The sequence below is a fragment of the Maylandia zebra genome, linkage group LG20 (assembly GCF_041146795.1).
Source record: "Maylandia zebra isolate NMK-2024a linkage group LG20, Mzebra_GT3a, whole genome shotgun sequence".
In the NCBI taxonomy this organism is placed as follows: domain Eukaryota; kingdom Metazoa; phylum Chordata; class Actinopteri; order Cichliformes; family Cichlidae; genus Maylandia; species Maylandia zebra.
The window spans coordinates 30485697-30493901 of NC_135186.1; positions in this window are offsets into that span (position 1 = coordinate 30485697).

Below are 8205 nucleotides of genomic sequence, written 5' to 3' on the forward strand. Positions count from 1 at the left end.
GGTCATCTTCGTTGAGATGCTGCAGTAGCTGGAGTTTGTAAGGGTGCCATTTGTGAGTAGCTAATATCCGCAGAAAGGATGTTCGACTAATGCCACTCTCCAGTGACATGCGGCGAGTGCTACGCTGTGGACTCTTGCTGAATGAAGCTAGGACAGCCACTGATGTTTCTTCATTAGTGACAGTTTTCTTGCTTCCACATTTTGGCAAATCCAACACTGAACCAGTTCCACGAAACTTAGCAAGCAGTTTGCTAACTGTAGCATGGGAGATGGGTGGTCTCGTAGGGTGTCTTGCATTGAAATCTGCTGCAATGACCCGGTTACTGCGTTCACCAGATATCAACACAATTTCGATCCGCTCCTCACGTGTTAACCTCTTCGACATGTCAATGGCTGTGAACAAAGAGAAACTTGTAAATAACTCATGAAAGAATAAAGTTATGTTGAAACCAAGCACACCATTGTTTTTCTTGTGACATTACCAATAAGTTTGATGTGTCACATGGCCCTCTTCCTATTGAAAAAACAAAGGTTGTATCCAAGATGGCTGACTTCTAAATGGCCACCATGGTCACCACCCATCTTGAGGAGTTTGCCCCCTCACATATACTAATGTGCCACAAACAGGACCTTAATATCACCAACCATTCCCATTTTATTACGGCGTATCCATATAAATGGCCCACCCTGTATTACGTGTTGCTCTCTGCCACACAGACAGTTTAGCTATTTTTTCCCATACATTCATGCCTTTATTCCATCACAAGATCAGGTCCCATATGAATTCCTACCCTGGCCTGTCCCTCTCCACACCCTAAAGGAAAATATGTCCTCAATGCCATTTAGCAATGCCGTAGGACAACCCTGTTGCCACATGAAGTCACAATGTAAAGCCAGCAAGAAGCGCATACCATACTAAATGTAGTCAAGTCTAAGACTGGCCATCTGTCAGACAGCATCAAATTAAAAGGTGCAAATCCCAGAAAATGTTAAAATTGCTTTATCTATGCTCTCAGACATGTATCTCTGTTATTTACAACCTACTTGACAGGCTAATATTACATTATTTATTAAGCGTCTACTTTCAAGAAACACACTCCACCAATGTGAAAACGCCTAATTAAAGTTGTTTCCATCAGCTTTTACATGTTTACTCATTTCCCAAGTTTCTAGTTCATGTTTTAAGATATGTACTTTTTGCATTTGTTTTCCTCCATTTGTCCTGATGCAGTGTAAATTAACTGTAGCTGCATGCTGCACTGAAAAAAGAAATCAAATAAAGCACTGATTCCATATTGCTGTAGAAAAAACACTATCAGCTGTTTCGAAAGAAAAGATTAATAAGAAGTACTGTCTGAATTAACATGAACCTCATATGAGAATGTAGTTTAAGCCTTGAATTTTCCACCCCTATGCCCCTGCAGAGTATCAGTTCAAAACTTCCAATTCTCAGCTTTTGTTCAGAGTCACATAAGTCCCCTAGTTCCAAGCTTGTTCCTTTCGCATCTTTTATCCCATCCAAATCTTAGTCCCCCCACCCCTCTATACTCCTGGATTTGGCCAAGAGTAGTGTATGTGTGTCGTGGAATCTGGAATGATGGACTAAACTCAGCTGGTTGTTTTTATTGTGGGGATGATCCCCCCCTTAACATAGTTACAGCTGTCAAATACGTCATGTTTTCTTTCTCCACGCCAAAGCTCAGCCCTTCTAAACTCCTTAATGGTAAGATAATATTGGTTGGAATGGGAGGCTGGAGGAAAAGTAGAGCACTCGAGAGACTTTGTGGGACCCTGAGGTCAGAAGGTGTGGCCTGCACACTGAGCATATAAAGACTGATAAATGTAAAGGTTCATGAAAAGGTCATTGCTAACAGAAAAATCAACTTCATACTGCACAATACATTTAACCTGGAATATCTAAGTTAATGTGTCTTCAAGGAGAAAATACAATAAAGAATGCCTGCAGCTTGCAAATATCTGGATTATTATGTGAGCTGTATTAACAAAACAACTGTGCATAAGAAAGTGACTCTCTCTCTCAGGCTTAGGGCGTCGGGGGGTTCCCCGGAGGCATCTTCCTTGGGGGGCTCAACCCGGGGTAGCGGTCATGTCCGGTTAGGGGCTCTGTTGGCTCTCAGGTGACTGTTTCCTCGCGGCTGCGTGCAGCGGGGCTAGGGGAGGGTCTGTGCTGACGGACGTGGGTTACTGACCTGGTAGCCTGGCTGCCCCTGGGTGGGTCCGGGATGGGCGTGAGGTTCTGGGGGCGCTCCGTCTCTGGGCTGGGACCCGGACCGGGCCTCGGGGGCTTGGGTCCTGGTTGGTGTGTTGCCGGGGTTGTGGGAGGGTGGGTGCATGGGGGCCCAGCCCTGGAGCGGGGTGCCGCCGGTGCATCGAGCCACCTGGGGGGCTCTTCAACTGGTGGGGGAGATTGTCACATCTTGCAGGAGCTTTCCTCTCTTCAGGAGCTCCCTCTGCAGGAGGGGTGGAGGAAGATCTCAGCCTGGGTGTTTATTGTCTTATGTAGTCTGGAAGATGAGTGGATGGTGGGGTGGGTGCAGTTTTCTCTGTGGTGGGGTTGGGAGGACTGTCCCGGGCTCTGTGGGGCCGGGAGGCGCTGCTGCGCTGGGCCCCGGTCTGGATGGGCCTGGGCCCCCTTTCCCTGGCGGGTCGCGGAGTATGGGGGTGCCTACTGGGGTCAGCGGGGGAGCTGGCCCCAGGGAAGGGTCACTTGCCCCTCCCTTCCTTCCCTCCCCATCTCCAGCTGCCTCCCTCTTCCCGCTCCACCACAACCACCCACACATGCAGGACCTTGGAGCAGGGGTATGTCACCAGGGTGCAGAGGAAGCTACCCCCCCCCCCCCCCCCCCCGTCCCCCGTCCCCTTCTGGCTGCCTCTGCCTCAATTTTATCCCACAACTTAGACATTCACATTACTCACACTCTCATTACACATACATATAGGATCTTGGGGGTGGGCACGATACACGGAGTCCAAAGTACCATCAGGGTGTACACCCCACCCCTGGCATCGTTGCCCACCTCTCAATTTTAAATACACGTAGACATTGAGGGCTAGCAGGAGGGACCATGCGCTTACCTGCTGCTCTCTGGCAAGTAGCTCCAAGCCCTCCTGGGTTTTAAATGCACCTTAGAACACACATGCATCAACACTACAATGAGCGGGTGGAGGGAGGTTTGGAGTCTTCTCTCACCCCCATTCTCTGCGACCTGCTGGAGCGGGGGGGCTAGGAGGAGGAGTTGGCCGTCCGACTGCGGTCTGGAGTGTGGGGCCTTCCTGCTGCTGCAGAGTCGGGGCGGTCTGTCTCCCCCCACCGTAGGGAAAAGGGTAACACCACCTGGGTCTGGGTGCAGTTCCCCCCTCCAGGGGCAAGGGCACCTAGACCCGGTTTGTAGAGTACGCTTGGGGAGTGTGATCGTGTGTACAGCGTCTCTTTATGTCTGTCTCCACGTTGGTTGAGTGTGGAGTAAGTGCATATGAGAGCATGAGGGTGGGAATGGATGTTGTATCTGTGTGTGCCTGTATGTCTGTGTCTATATGTCAGGTTGGGTGTCAGGCGCCACCTCTCTGGGGACATCTCAGGCCCTCCAAGGTATGGAGGCCTATCTCCCCCTACCACCACTTCCCCTGCCAGTGGCGGTCCCCCTCGGACATCGGTGCGTTGGTGGTTCTTTGTGTCCGGGGGTGGGCGTCCAGGTACACACCGGCTCACTCCTTGGCGGCCGCTTATCGGGGCCTGGAGCCTGGGGCTCGCTCGGGCCACTTCGGAGGTGGGGTGCCCCCGGCCTCTCGGCCTGGGGCTCGGTCACTCAGGCGCGGCTGGCTGCCGGCGGAGCTCACGGGCGCGTCACTGCAACTCCCCCTGGCTTCTGCTCCGTGGCTGCTGGGTGAGCCCTCATCTGGGACTCTCCTCAGCTCTTTCTGGGACAGTGGGGCAGCTGCCCCTCTGTTGGTCTTCCTTGGTCTCTTGTGTTCTGGGGGCCTCTGGATGTCTGGAGTTTTGATCTCCTCCATACCTGCTTCATGCCCTGAAGGACGGGGCTGTGGCCCCCCCACACCCTCTAGCAGATTATTACATGAAGGAACCTTTTAAAAAACAAAAAACAAGCGCGTCCATGCTCACAGGTGTACACACGGGTGATCACACCCACAAACTACACCCTTTTTGGCTCCTACCTCAAAGCACACTGTGTTCTGTTGATCTTATGTGCTGCACAATAATGTTTAATATTTAGTATTTACTGTCATATTCCCATATATCATTGTGATGTTGTTTATTCTATTACTCTTGTTCTCTTCTGCTTGTTTTCTTTTTTCTTTCTCAGCAGGTGACCCAGGTGATTGATATATGCATTTTTTTTTCTCTGCCCGTTCTGTTGGTTTTTGTCTTTTGCCCTTCTCCCCCGTCCCTCTTCTCAGCTGTTTCTCTTTCCCTCTTTCTTTCTCCCCTTCTTTCCCCCAGTCAAGTCTGTCCCGTATTCAGTAAGTGAAAATAAAATAAACAATAAAAGGTGAATCAAATGGACCATTACGGCAAGGCTGGGATGGTCAATTTGGTAAAGTAAATCCGTTGGGCATCTTTCTTTGCCTTTAGACAACAATTCTGATGGCAAAAGAGCCAAACGGGACAGGCAAAAAAAAAAAAGAAAAAAAAGAAAGAAAAGAAAGTGACTCTCTGAGGCTTTGACCGTGATAACATACTCTCTTTAGTCATATACAGTATCCCTACCGTTTATTCAGTTATGGCAGAGAGCTCTAAATCCCAATGTGGATACAGTGAAACAGATATTCTGTTTTCTTTTGGATTCATTCATTACATCTGAAAAAGAGAAAGCCTTTAATAAAAAACAATGTTTTTTTTTAATGTCGCATTCACCAAATTTGGAATCACATTGATGCCCATTTGTGATATGTGTATAAGAATTTCTTTTATTTATGTATTAATCACATTATTTTATTGTATAATGCCTTGGTGCAACTGGATTTTAGCATGTCTCACACTCATGGCTGCCTGTCCGTCAGAGGATAGACTTTAAAGTTCTGATGCTGGCCTATAAAGCTCTGAATGGTTTAGGACCAAAATACATCAATGACCTCCTGACCCAGTATGAACCATCCAGATCCCTCAGGTCATCTGGATCCGGTCTTTTATCAGTTCCCAGAGTCAGAACCAGACACGGAGAAGCTGCATTCAGCTTTTATGCTCCTTATATCTGGAACAAACTCCCAGAAAGCCTCAGATCAGCTGAAACACTCAGTTTATTTAAATCCAGGTTGAAGACTCACCTGTTCTCAGCTGCATTTGAATAAAGCACCAAATCCACACTTTAAGCTTAAATTTCAAAACTTACATTTAACTACTGATTTTATCTACTGTTCTGATTTTATCTGTTTTGATTTTATATACTGTTGTTTGTTTGTTTGTTAATTAGTTAGTTAGTTTATTTGCTTGTTTTAATCAATTTTAAATCATGCTTTTTATTTGTTCTTGTTTCTAATGTCTCTGTAAAGCACTTTGAATCACCTTGTTGTTGAATTGTGCTATACAAATAAACTTGCCTTGCCTTGCCTTGCCTCATGCAGTTAGACAGAGGGTGGGGGTCTGGTAAGGAAGTTGGGGGAAGCAGAAAACTCCACAGGAAGAATCTTTTGTCTCTCCAGAGGTGTGAAATAGCTGTGTACTGCCTTTTGTTCCTGGACAAGGTATTTAACTAAGAGCCATGCTAGGCTCAGAGAGAGAATCTGCTGACCGTCTGCCCCACGATCATGCATGCTCTCCACCAAGCTTGGTTTTCTGTTCTTTGTCTTGACTAAAGAATGTTAGCTACTGCTCACCGCTTGTCTGCAGGGTTTATTTAATGGAAAACTTCCACAACGTATGTAAGCGTTGGAGCAAGTGCACACTGCTTTTAAACAACCTTCTAAGGTTTTTCAAACATGGCTGGTTAACTTAAAATTTACTTTAAAATTAACATGTTCCCCTCCTTGTGATTCATGTATGATGATACTTCTTAAGAGGTGCATTTAACCGGACCAAGTTACTATGCACAAGGTGCCTGGTGTTAGAGAGACTGCAATGATTGGTTTTGTTCTCATCCACCAGTGTGGTTCAAATTGCAATTACTGACAACTACATTTTTCAGAGATTTTGTCCATATTGAACTGACATCATGTAGTTGCTGCAGATTTGTCAACTACACATCCATGATGCAAATTTTCCATTCAACCACATCCCAGAAGTGTTCAACTGGATTGAAATCTGGTGACTGCATAGGCCAGTGAAGTCACTGTCATGTTCAAGAAACCAGTTTGGTGCAAAACCATCTATGTTATAAAGCTATGTTTAGCTTTATAACATAGATGGGTATATTGTCCCAGATGGGATAGGCTCCAGCACCCCCCACGACACTGATAAGCGGAAGCAAATGCATGCATGGATGGGTATATTGTGGGCATAAAGAGATAGATATAGTCAGCAACAATACTCGAGTGGCTGTGGTATTTGAATGAGCATCAAATGGTACAAAGGGGCCCAATGTGTTCTAAGAAAATACTCAAAACTCCACCATCACCAGTCTGAACCGTTGATACAAGGCAGGATGGATCCATGCTTTGTGTTGTTTACTCCAAATTCTAACCATTACCAGGCAATGTTTTTCCAGTCTTCTATTGCCCAGTTTTGGTGAGTTTAGGTTAATTTTAGCCTAAGTTTCCTGTTCTTAAGGTGAAAATATCCATTGAACTACTGCTCAGTGGATATTTTCTATTTTTCAGATCATTCTCTGTAAAGTGTAGAAATTATGTGGGGAAAATCCCACTAAATTATTAATTCATGAAATCTCCAAAAGTTGACTCTGTTCATCTGGACGTAACGTTTTCAGTGGGAGAAACGTTTCGTCACTCATCCAAGTGACTTCTTCAGTCTCAGCTGACTGCAGGTTTCCCCAATCTTGTAAACAGTACACTTGCATAATGACTGAAACCAGCTCATTGAATGAACAATGGGCTGGGAGGTCAGTTCCTTCATCATGATTATGCAAATGCTCATGACCACTGATCAAAGACCACTGATCAAATTCATGAAATACTCAGAGAAACCTCAAGCAACAACAATCTTTAACATGTCAGTAAGCCTAAATGCTTTGAGTTGCTCACATGAGCTTGGTTGATTGGATATCTGTGTATACAAGTCACTGAACAGATTTACCTGACAAAGAGAGAAAAAAAATGCAATTTTTACTTCTCTACATATACAATTACAACTATTATCCATCTCTTTTGCTTATCCTTTTTCAGGGTGGGGGGCTGTAGCCTATCCCAGCTGTCTCAGGGCGAGAGGCAGGGTACACCCTGGACAGGTTGCCAGTCTAACACATAGACACAGACTCGCACTCACATTCCCGCAATTTAGAGTTTCCAGTTAACCTATCTGCACGAACAGCATGTATTTGGACTGTGGGAGGAAGCCAGAGTACCAGAGCATGCAAACACAGGGAGAACATGTAAACTCCACATAGAATGACTGATGGTGGAATTGAACTCAGAACCTTTATGCTGTGAGGCAACCGTGCTAACCATCGTAATTATTACAGCTGTTACAGTTGTGACAGTTTGAAATACAGAGCGTACCAACCGTTGCCTGACAGTCAAACAACAACTTACTGTTGAAGTACCAAATGCAGTTAGGAAGGATGTGAATGGGTGTCTAAACATGACAGGAGGAAGTTAAAGAAATGTGAGCCGCTTTTTTACTGGCATTTTAGAAGTGGTGAAAGGGCCACAGCAATCCACAGCAACCGGAGAGAAACCTAAGATACTTGAACATAGTTTAAAAAAACATGCATTGGGGAAATGTAATTTGCAGTTTCAAAGCTGGGATCCACATTAAAGGTAGGTGTTCTTTTGAAGACAAATATGGGGTTTCCCTGACTAATGTGCACACATAAGGGATTGACCAGACTGTCATTGTGTACATTATGGTTTTAAATGCAGTTTTTATTGGTTCTTTTTTAAAAGTCAGTAATACTAGGACACTATTTAAATCTCAAACTACATCTTATTTTCATAAATGGGATTAGATTATTCCTTTATTTAAACTCTTGTTAAGTCATTTCAGGTCATACAATAGTTTGCAATAGATTTTTCTGAGGTGCATTTTGAAAGTAACGAATTCAAACTGAAAAGGTG